Below are 12,130 nucleotides of genomic sequence, written 5' to 3'. Positions count from 1 at the left end.
CACTCTATGCTTTAAAATATGAATATGCTGGATCTTTTATTGCAAGGAAAGAGGCACTTCAGGCATTTAGCTTTCCCTGAGAATGAGTTTTCAAAGACTGTAGAATCAAAGATGAACTGAGGTTATTTTTCCAAAATGCAGTGTTTAGATTAGAAGTTTTATTATGAAAGAAACAAAATTAAACTTGAGCAGCAGTTTAGGTTAAAGGTCATTATAAAGCAAAGATTTGTTTGATTAAAACATGTCAAGCTTTGTCTTAACCTCTATCCCTGATAGAAAATATCAGGGATATTTTCTGTCTGAACTGAACAAGGAAAGGTTAGAAAGAGTGCCCCCAAGTCTAATATGATGACTTGTAAGGTGATAAATTGGATGGCTAGTAATTCATATAGCTCTCTACAAACTTACATTATACAAAAGATCTGGGGTGGGGGGTGGGGGGGAATGAATTTGATATTAGGTAGACAAGAGCCAATTAGGATTGTCTTCAATTCTAAGCAAAAGACCCAAGTCTCTCTGGACTCCATGACTTTCCTATGATAGATTTGGTGAGACCATGATTTTGATTTGTCCTTTCTGACTATGAGCTAGAGAATTCAAATATGCTCAGGAACAACATCAATGCATGTATTATATGAGTAAAGAAATGTGATAATAATGTGAAATGTATTCTCTTTGAGTTTATAAGAAAGTGAAAATGGCATTTGATATTTTGTGAGAAAACTGCTCAAAAGAAGTTTGAATGCTAAAGATGCTTAAACATGTCATTAAGAGGCAAAGAAGAAAAAAAAAACATTTTCACAAAAACTGTATGAGAAATCAATATTAAGAAGACAACCCAATCAAAAAATGGGCAGAAGACCTAAATAGACATTTCTCCAAGGAAGACATACAGATGGCCAAGAGGCACATGAAAAGCTGCTCAATACCGTTAATTAATAGAGAAATGCATATCAAAACTACAATGAGGCATCACCTCACACAGGTAAGAATGGACATCATCAGAAAATCTACAAACAACAAATGCTGGAGAGAGTGTGGAGAAAAGGGAACTCTCTTGCACTGTTGGTGGGAATGTAAATTGATACAGCCACTATGGAAAACAGTACGGAAGTTCCTTAAAACACTAAAAATAGAATTACCATATGACCCAGCAATCCCACTACTGGGCATATACCCAGAGAAAACCATAATTAAAAAAGACACATGCACCCCAATGTTCATTGCAGCACTATTTACAATAGCCAGGTCATGGAAGCAACGTAAATGCCCATCAACAGATGAATAGATAAAGAAGTTGTGGTACATATATACAATGGAATATTACTCAGCCATAAAAAGGAACAAAATTGGGTCATTTGCAGAGATGTGGATGGACCTAGAGACTGTCATACAGAGTGGAGTAAGTCAGAAAGAGAAAAACAAATATCGTATATTAACGCATATATGTGGAATCTAGAAAAATGGTACAGATGAACTGGTTTGCAAGGCAGAAATAGAGACACAGATGTAGAGAACAAACGTATGGACTCCAAGGGGGGAAAGCGGGGGAGAGGATGAATTGGGAGATTGGGATTGACATATATTCACTAATATGCATAAAATAGATAACTAATAAGAGCCAGCTGTATAAAAATAAAGAAAGAAAAAAATAAAAATAAAAAAACTGTGAGAAATGTTTCAGGGTAGAAAAGTTGCAATGATTTTGAGAGGCTCTGAGTCACCTATGGACCTTATTATTGTAGGTTTGATGAAAGTGGGGTTCAGCTCCTCTGTGGGATTGACCTTGTGGATACACCTTGTGTGCCTAACCTGACCTGGTCCTCTAAGCCTTTTGTCTCTTACATTATTCATTTGTTCTCTTACATTGTTGATCAGTTCTTTTTTTCTGTTCTCTTAAAGACTTTTAAGCCTGAAACCATAGAAATTCACAGTGAGAGTTAAATGTTTCATGCTTAATCAAATGATTTGTCTCTGACTGTTTTTTTAATCATTTTTAACCTTTCCAATATGAAAGTAAATATTAAAATGTGTGTATTTTTTTATTTCAATAGAAAGTCATTGGATCCTTTTATAGTTAAGGCCATTTTAGAATCTAGAAGCATGATGTTGTCTTTCTCAGAAGTATTCAATTTTACATCCTAGTGTTTTAATACAAAGAACTCTTGGAACTTTCTAAAATCATGGAAGACTTTTTGATTTCTATAGTGGGGTTGATTTTTTGTAATTTATAAAATTAAGTTTATTGAGATATGATTTGTATACAGTAAAATACAACCATTTTAACCATGCTAGTTTTTGTTGTTGTTTTTATTTTTTATTTATTTTTTTTACAACTTTATTGAAGTATAATTGCTTTACAATGTTGTGTTTCTGTTGTACAACAAAGTGAATCAGCTATATGTATACCTATATCCCCATATCCCCACCTTCTTGCGTCTCCCTCCCACCCTCCCATCCCACCCCTCTAGGTCATCACAAAGCACCAAGCTGATCTCCCTGTGCTGTGCAGCAGCTTCCCACTAGCTATCTGTTTTACATTTGGTAGTGTATATATGTCACTGCTACTTTCTCCCTTCATCCCAGCTACCCCTCCCCTTCCCCCCCATGTCCTCAAGTCCATTCTCTACGTCTGCATCTTTATTCCTGCCCTGCCACTAAGTTCATCAGTACTGTTTTTTTTAGATTCCATATATGTGTGTTAGCATATGGTATTTGTTTTTCTCTTTCTGACTTACTTCACTCTGTATGACAGACTCTAGGCCCATCCACCTCACTACACATAACTAAATTTCATTCCTTTTTATGGCTGAGTAATAGTCCATTGTATATATGTCTTTATCCATTTATCTGTCAATGGACATTTAGGTAAGCATTCTAGTTTTGACAAATTTAAATTTTTGAGTAATCACCACCTCAGTCAAGACACAGTATTTTCATCCACCCAAAATTTGCCTTTCCCTGGCAATCATCTCCTCCCAACAATGGCTCCAGGCAACCACTGATGATCCTTCTGTCACTATACATTCAATTTATATTTTCTAGAGTTTCATGTGAGTAGAATAATATGGTACATAGTTTTTTGGAGTCTAGCTTCTTTGTCTCATAGTGTTTGTAATATTTACAATCCTCTTGTGTTCCTCAGTAGTTTGCTTCATGTTATTTTGAGAAGTAATCTATTCTTTGACTATACCACAATTTGTTTATTCATTTAACTATTGGTAGATTTGAGCTATTTACAGTTTGGGACTACAACAAATAAAACTGATAGGAACAATCAGGTAAAGTCTTTGTGTTGATGTAAAGCTTAATTTCTCCTAGAAACACATCTAGGAGTGAAGTTGTTGGGTCATACGGTATTTGTAGGTTGAAATTAATAAGAAACTCCAAACTGTTCCAAAGTGGTTGTATCATTTTGCATTTCTACCAGCAGTATATAAGAATTCCAGTTGCTGATATCCTCACCATAACTGGTATAGCCAATTCTTGTAAACTTAGCCAGTCTATTGATATGTAGTATTATCTGCTTGTGATTTAGTTTGAATTTCCACAGTGGCTAAATATCTTTTCATGTGTTTGTCTATATATCTTCTTTTGTGAAGTGTCTGGTTTAAATAGTTTGTCCATTTTTTATTGGAGTTTTAGTCTTATTATTGAATTGTTAGTGTTCTTTATACATTCAGCATACAGTTCTTTTATCAAGTAAATACACATATATATTTATTTATCAGAATTACATATAAATATACATATTCATATGTCATATATATTCCTTTGAAGTCTGTGATATGCTTTTTTATTTTTTTAGTGGTGTCTTTGAAAAAGCAGAAAATTTTAATTTTTTTAAGTCCAATTGTCAATTTTTCATATTATGTGTGTATTTGTACAGTCTTAAAATCTGATATTATGTTCTCCAATGTTGTTATTTTCTTTTTAAATTGTTTATTGATCCTTTGCAATTTCACATAAATTTTAGAATTGCCTTGTCAATTCCAACCAAATAAGTATGCTGGGATTTTGAGCAGGATTATATTAAATCCATAGATTCAAATGGTGGATAATCTTAAAAAATATTGAGTCTTCCCGTCCACAAACATAGTATTTCCTCATTTGCTATATGTTCTTTAATTTCTCTGCAATTTTTTTTTTTTTTTAGATTTTTTTCATTGAATAGGTCTTTAAATATTTTGAAATAATTTATCTCTAACTATTTTAGGTATTTTTATGTTTTATCAATGTTATTTTGCTTTCAATTTCCAATTGTTTATTGCTAGGCAATAAGAAACCAAATGCATTTTGTATATTTATTTTGCCTCTGGGAAACTTATTAATCTCACTTATTCTAATAAATTCTTTGCAAATTTTGTAAGATTTATATCATATAAAATTATGTCACCTACCAGAAAAGACAATTTTGTTTCTTCCTGTCCAATCTGTATGCCTGTTATTTTTTGTTTGTTTGATTGTATTGCACTGACTAGGCTCAATACAACATTGAATAGAAGTGGGGAGAATTGTCTTTCTTTCATTCTACAAATCTTACCAGGGAAGCTTTCATTAAGTATGATGTTAGTTGTAGTATTTTTATTTATTTATTTATTTATTTATTTATTTATTTATTTATTTATTGCCAGTTCTTAAAGTGGAAAACGTGTTTATTAACATTCAAACTCCCTTATACAAGGCCATATAAAAATTCTTAACATTTTGACTATACATAAGTCTATATTTTCTACAGTTACAATAATGTATAATTTAGCTTTTCATAATACATTGTTTAAATACATCATTAGTGCTGTTAAACATAAGCAATATTTGCAAATCCAATACTTGAACAATTTCCTCTGTACATAGTTTAGCAGAGCTAATTAGCATAAGATGCTCTTTTTTAAGAGGTATATGATCTGAGTATTAACAGTTACTGAAGTTTGGTATTTTTATACAGCATTTTCTTTTTGCTTTGATCACAATAACACAAAAAATCCTTAAGGATACTGAAATTCAGTAACTAAAGTCCAGAGACATTAGCCAATAAGTCAAGTTCATGTGTAACACTATAGTATTAAAAACCTTAAAAAAAAAAAAACTTTTGCAATCTGCCCTAGTACAGACTGTTCCTATCAGGATAAGACTACTTGGCAATAGAAAGGAAAAAGACAGCTTTGAGTCTCTGTGGTGCTGATAGGAAGAAAAATGCTAACTTACCTTGTCGCCTCTCACTAATAATGGCAGAAATACCAGAACAAGCATATTCCAGCTCAACAACTCTAGGTAACTTTATGGAGATGGGAGTTGGCTTAGCTCATGCTAGGTGGCCACAGCACTGACCTTGTGTGTAAAAACATGAAACATTTGCATACTGTGATCTAGGTCTTCATTGTAAGTTATACTGAGGAATTTTTTTTTAATGTTTTGGCTATATTTCATTCCAAAAGAAGAGCTGATTTGATGCTTGAGTTACAGCACCAGTCTGTATTAGTTATTAGTGAAACGAAGTACACTCCTGCAGATAAATACCAGATCAAAAAAACCTGTTTCAGTAATCTGATTAACCTGTAGAATACTAAAAAATAAGTTATTTCTACAGAAATCTCTGAAGGGAGCAAAAAAACGATATGCCTAAATAAACATTTTAAAGGGAAATAACCCAGTACCCTCTGAAGGTCAAACAGTGTTTGCTATGTTGTAATCCCGTTCACCATCAGGCTGCGGTTGGACCACAACACTATGTTCATTAACTTCGTTTTCTGCATCACTACTGTCGGTATCTTCATTGTCATCTTCCTCATAGTCTGAAGATTCTGTCATGTTCTGATGTGAGCGGGATTCCGACAAAGCCCCAAATGACTGGGTGCTGACAGAAGCCAAAGGTCTGAGTAAAGGGGTATGTTCTGACACTTCATTTTCTTCTTGACTACTATCTGTGTCAGGGTCTGAATCACCTTGAGAAGGAACAACTTTTTGCTTGCAGACTGGACAGGTTTTTTTGGTTTTAGTTAGCCAAGGATCTACACACTTGCAATGATAAGCATGGGAACACGGAAGGATTCTGAGCTTGTCTCCATCTTCATATTCATCCAAACAAATGGCACATACATCATACTCATCTCCGTTTTTGAATTTATGTATAGGGAGTTTCTTAAGTTGATCTTTACGAAGTCAGTTTCTTCCAGCTCTATGTCTATCCTGGACAAATTTTGCGATCTGTACTTACTGGCATTGGATCGCACGCTAATGAGGTCATCAGAATCACCATTGTGAACTATGGCTGCTTTGTATCCTGCTCTCTGTGCATTTAAAACCTTTTCATCTAAATTACAATCAAGTCTTCTAATTAACACGATGAAAGCGCCAGATGAATTGTCTCTTAGTGGCGGAGGCACTATGGGTTCACAGGCATTCTCTGGTTTTGAGTTAATCAAAAAACCCTTTAAACCTTCAGCTGGAAGTCTATAACCAAATCTTGCTGGAAGGTCATCAATGTCTGAGACGCGTTTTCAAAATTATATGCTAAAATGTCCGCTTCTACAGGCGGTAGGTTTAGGAATGCAAAGAGCTGCACAGTCAGGATGGTATAGCCTTGCGTGGCCGACAGCATGAGCATCCCGATGGAGAGCAGCAGCTGGCCATAAAGTCACCTGGGAGCCTGACGCCACAACACAGATAGGCTCGCCAGCACGTCGCTGCGGGAGAAGTCCCCATCCCGACGTCATGACTGAATCTCCGCACCGACCCCCACCCTAGCTGTAGTATTTGTATTGATGTCTATTATCAGAGTGGGAAAAAAAAAGTCCCTTTTGATCCAGGTTTGCTGAGTGTTTTTATCATGCATGAATGCTGAATTTTTCAAGTGCTTTTTTCTGCAACAATTATCAACAAAATAGGTATTGAGGTGGTCAATTGGACAGAAAGACTGAAAGTACTAATCAAGCCTTTATTCACTTACTAGGACAGTGAATAATGCAAGAGGTTAACGGAAGCTCTGGCTCCCTGCTATTTTGTTTTTCTTCATAGAATGGCAGGAGAGGGTCAGATGGATGCAGCACAGAAAGGGGTAGCTGTCTCTGAGGAGAGACTTAACAAAAGGCTCTTGTCTCTTCATGGACCGTGGGCTGAAGGTGAGGAAAGAAGGAAGGGGTAGGAGTTGGAAGGTACTGAGTTGAAGTAGAGTGCCTCAGCCACGGGCACTGAGAAGGAGGCCTCGAAAGAGGTGGTCAGGGCTAGGAATGCCCATGTGCCTATGAGGATGCTGATGAGTGGGGTGGGGGAAATCTGAGTCCTTGACTGCAACTTGCTTCAGAAAATTGCAGTGTAACGTTGCGCACCAAATCTGGTGAGGGGAAAGCAGCTTTCACTCATGAGGCCTGTCAGGCAAAGCTTGGCAATTGCCTATAGTTGGGCTCAAGGATTCCACACAGGATTTGGGAATGGAGCCAGACTCCTCAGTCACAGGTTTTTCTCCTTTATTGTCTTGATAAAAACAATGCTTTAAGATCATTCTTCTTTCCTAATATATGCATTTGGAGCTTTAAGTCTCCCTCAAAACACCACATTGGCTGCATATCCTGTTATTAGCTATGCCTTGCCTATTTTTTTTTTTTTTTTTGGCGGTTACTCATGGGTTAACATTATGCATCTTTAAATGCATGTCAGTCCGCCTTCAGATAATATTGAACCACTTCACACAGAATCAAAGGAAAGGCTGAAATGAAAACAGGGATCTGTGATGTATTATTTTAAAGCAGGATATTTTTTGGCTGGCTTGCTGGTCCATGAGATTAGGATAAATTAAACGTGGAGGTACAAAAGTGTGATGTGTTATAACTGATATGAAGATATGAAGGAGGTATTCAGGAAGGCATCAAGTGCCCAACTGAGTTTGGAGAACACACATTTGTAATGGCACTTGTGCGTAAGGCTGTATGGTTTTCTCCAGGAGATCTCAGCAACCTGAGTAATAAGTGGAGAAACGTGGGTTGGAGTTGAGTAGGACTGATGGGGTAGAAAGAAAAAGCTCAAGTACTGATGGTGAAATTAATTGATTGAAATGACACATCATCTTCCCTAAACTGGATAAGAGAGAAAAGGAATTGATGAGGTAGGTGAAGGATCAGGAAACAAGGAAATTCCACATTCAGTCTAACATTTCATTTTCATGATAAGTGTGAGATGAGAAGAAAATGCACAAAAACAGGGAGAGAGGGAAAAAAAAAGAAAGAAGCATGAGAGAAATTTTAGATATAGCAGAATTTAACAATGATATAAAATCTCTATCAGATCCAATTTGCACCATTCTTCACTGTACTCTTTGCCCTGAGAGGATAGCCTGCATAGAATTATATCATCGATAGATTTCCTTTACCTCAAGCTTCTTTCTAGGTTTGAACATTGAGAGACACTAGTGTGAGATCAGAAGACAAGACAGGTCAAGGTAGTTATTCTTCTTGATGCCTCTTTGCCATGCCGCAGCTCCTGCCAGGATGTTCCTTCTATAAGGCTCCTGTCTCCAGATTCTAATATTTATTTCCTTTCTTTGTCCCTTAAGAAGTAGGGTCGTAGCCGTTTCAGGTGCCACATTATTCCCCAAATGCTGCTCACACCTTTGTAGAGCATCTCCTTATTAAATTGACCCTGAACTTTCCAGTTTGAGTGTGCCATCTGTTTCCAGCAGGACCCAGGCTAACACACACTCACACACATACACAGTAATAGCTCAATGTGATGTCAGATTTCCTTCCTCACCGAAAATCAGTATTTCTCTTGGATTTGTTATACAAGTTCACATGTTATACAAGTTCATATATAAGTGGAAAGTATGGCCACCAAAGTGCTATGTCTTGAGTGGACAAACTGTCTGATCTTTATGCCCCACTAATTTTGGTGTCTAAAATCATATTATTAACCACTCTAAAACAAGATAATGAATCCAGAAAAATTTAATCCAACATATTTATTTAAATGCTTAGTATGTACCTGGCACTGACCTGATGAAATGAACATGACTCAATGTGTGTCATGAACACTAGTGCAAGTGATTTGTATGAATTATCACTGTTGATTCTCTCAACGACTCTGTGAAGCACATCCTGTTTCAAATGAGTAAGCTTAGGAAATTTGAGGTTTATCTAAGTTACCTTAGAAAATGTTCCCAAAGTTACCCAAAGCTGTTAAATGAGAAAACTGGATCTGCAGTCAGAGAGTTTGATTCCAAACAGTCTACATGATTAACACCTTCACTATCTTGCACTTCTACCTTCTTAGAAATTACTGTTTAGAAGGGTGGCAGATATTATTATACCAACAATTATATCAGTTATACCAATAATTAATTTGGTGATAAAGATTAATACAAGTGAACTATATAGGTGCTCAGCAATTAATTAGCAGGAAGACCTAGTGTTTATATAATGATGATCGTTAAGCTAAAAACTGAAGACTTTGTATGAGTTAAGCAGGTGAAGAGGGAGTGGAAGTGTATTTCTAACAGAGAAAATGAAATGTACGAAAGCCTAGAGTAGGAAAGAAGTTGGGATATTTGAAGAAAAGATAGAATGACACTGGCCAAATTATAGTTTATCTAAACACCTAGAAAAGAGTGGGGGAAAGAGGCCACAGAATATATCCATTTAGATAGAGATGGTTGTATATGGGTTCAACATTACAAATAGTGGAAATCTTTAGCAATTATGGATGGCATGAGATAGCAGGATGGGTTTAGGATTAAGATTCCCCAAATGGGAAGTTTCATCAACAACACTAAGTGAACAGATACATGAATTGTTTTGCTAAGGCTGCTGTAAAATAGTACCACCACAACAGAAATACATTATTTCACAGTTCTGGAGTCTGGAAGTCTGAGATCAATGTGCTGCCAGATTGGTTCCTTCTGAGGACTATGGAAAGGAATCTGTTCCATGCCTCCTCTAGCTTCTGGTGCTTTGTTGGCAATATTTGGCTTATAGACACCTCCCTCCCAGTATCTGCCTTCATCTTCATATGGCGTTCATCCCCTGTGCATATCTGTGTCCACGTTTCTCCTTTTTATAAGGATATCTGTCATGTTGGATTAGGGGCCAACCCTACTACAGTATTACTTTATCTTAACTAATTACATTCCAATGACCCTATTTCCAAATAAGGTCACATTCTCAGGTACTAAGGGTTAGGACTTCAACATATGAATTTTGGGGGGGACACAATTCAATCCATAACAATACTCAATAAATAAACTGTTGCATTATTTGCCAAGTGCCTCAGGTGGACCCCAACTCTGAGACTTAATACATTTATCTCATTATAAAATACTGACAAGAAACTGGTTAGGTATACTTTGCTAATCATAAGGACTAATTTTATTTTCTGTACTCCTGATAGCAATTTATGGAGGTTGACTAGAAGTACCTCGTGAATGAATCCAAAACACTACCTTCAAAGTTCAGAGCACAAGAGGTGGAGTATTAAATTCCAAGCGTAGGCATTTGTCTGATGGATGAGTTCTTTGATCCTTTTCTCCCTTTCTCTTAAGAAGATTTAGGGTGAAGAACTGAGCATATATAAGTACAATCTCTTTTTCACTCTCCTCCTCTCCAGTTCTTCCATTTCACTTCCTATTTCTTTGTATAAAAGACTTTGGAGAGCCCAAGAGCATAGCAGGCCTTTTGTGTGTGTGTTTCAAATCAAAGAGATATCCAGTCAGCAAAAATCAAAGATCACAAGTAGCAAATCTGTCAGGTCTGAGGTGTAACCCTGTGTCTTTTTTTCCAAAACAGACAATTGACCTTCTCAATAAGTCATAACTTATGTACTATATACAGAGGTATCAAGGGGTTTTGAAAGCACAGCATGTTTAATACAAAAATGTGTATTCTGCTATCTATAAGTAACAGAAAATAAGAGGATAAGTGTGAGTCCACTTTAGTCTAATTTTTATGCTAATAATAATGTATTCTAAAGAGCACAGATTGCTTTTCCCTTAGAAGGTGGAAAGATATAGAAACAGATATAATGAAAGCTAGATAACATAAAATATGATTTTTTTTTACTACTTATTCATTTCTTTTGTTCTTGAAAATGTGCCGCATTCACTACATAAGTGAGAAATAAGTCATAAGAAAGAAGGGCACCCCAAGCTTGAAGAAATAGCAGAACATGGAAATAAGTCTGAGGTGAGAACCATGAAATAAGATTCAGATCAGGGAAGAGAACAATTCTAACTAAAATACACTCTGAAGAATAAATGTAAGAATAAAGGCAATTTTAATCTGTCATCCTATTTGAAGCTTAAGTCCACATTAAATCTCCTACTACTGGAAAAAAGGAGGTGGTAAGAAAATACAAAGGAAGAGATTATTGGAAACTGCATAAATTACTTGATGAGGACTCATGCATAGGAGCTTTCCAAAGTTTCAAACACATATTTTGTATGTATGTGAGTATTTGTTTGTATAACTCATATTTTGTCAAGTTCAAGACAATTGTGACTCGCAGGATTGCTGAGGGTCTGAGAGGGAGAAAATGTATCTAAGAACAACTACCATAACAGTTGACATATAGTAGAGGATTAAAATAAGAAGTCAGTTTCTGGTGTTGGTTTCATTAGTACTGGCAGCAAAAGTTTTCACTTTGATTAAATAATTTTCTCTTTTATATTCAAAAGCTGGAAAAACATAACCTACAAAATAACATTAAAGGAGAAAAAGTAGGATGATAGAGCAGCTTGCTCCCAAGAAATCCTTAAATCTCAAAAAAAGAGAATGATTGTTGTTTTTTGTTGCTGTTGCTGGTGTGTGTGTGTGTTTTAGGAAAACAGCTGTATATATCAGCAGGGGATGGTTAGGTTGAGCAGAAGCCATGAGAGAATAAGTGATATGAGAGCATTTTACTTTTATTGTCTGGAACTTTTTTCTCTGGGATGGAGCTTCAAAAATGGAACCCTCTCCCCTCAAGGTTTTCTGCTCATAGATATTTTGAAAAAAATCTCTATTTTAAGGATTTTTTTCCACAATGGGTTAAAATAACTACATAAATTATTTTATGTAGTTAATAGGCTCCAGATAGGTGACAGGGAGATTGAAGAAGGAGGATGATATGGTTCAGAAAATCTATTTCCAAGAAAACCCAGCCCCTGAAA

At 35.9% G+C, this 12,130-nt stretch overlaps 1 pseudogene; it reads right to left on the bottom strand.

Moving 5' to 3' along the window:
* Window positions 1–5,623: 5,623 nt before the first annotated feature.
* LOC132350450 (E3 ubiquitin-protein ligase RNF13-like) lies at window positions 5,624–6,604 on the bottom strand (annotated as a pseudogene).
* Window positions 6,605–12,130: the final 5,526 nt, after the last annotated feature.

Source organism: Balaenoptera ricei, chromosome 16 (assembly GCF_028023285.1).
Source record: "Balaenoptera ricei isolate mBalRic1 chromosome 16, mBalRic1.hap2, whole genome shotgun sequence".
Taxonomy (NCBI): domain Eukaryota; kingdom Metazoa; phylum Chordata; class Mammalia; order Artiodactyla; family Balaenopteridae; genus Balaenoptera; species Balaenoptera ricei.
Note: the sequence above shows the minus strand (reverse complement) of the source record. Positions and strands in the feature narration are given on the sequence as shown.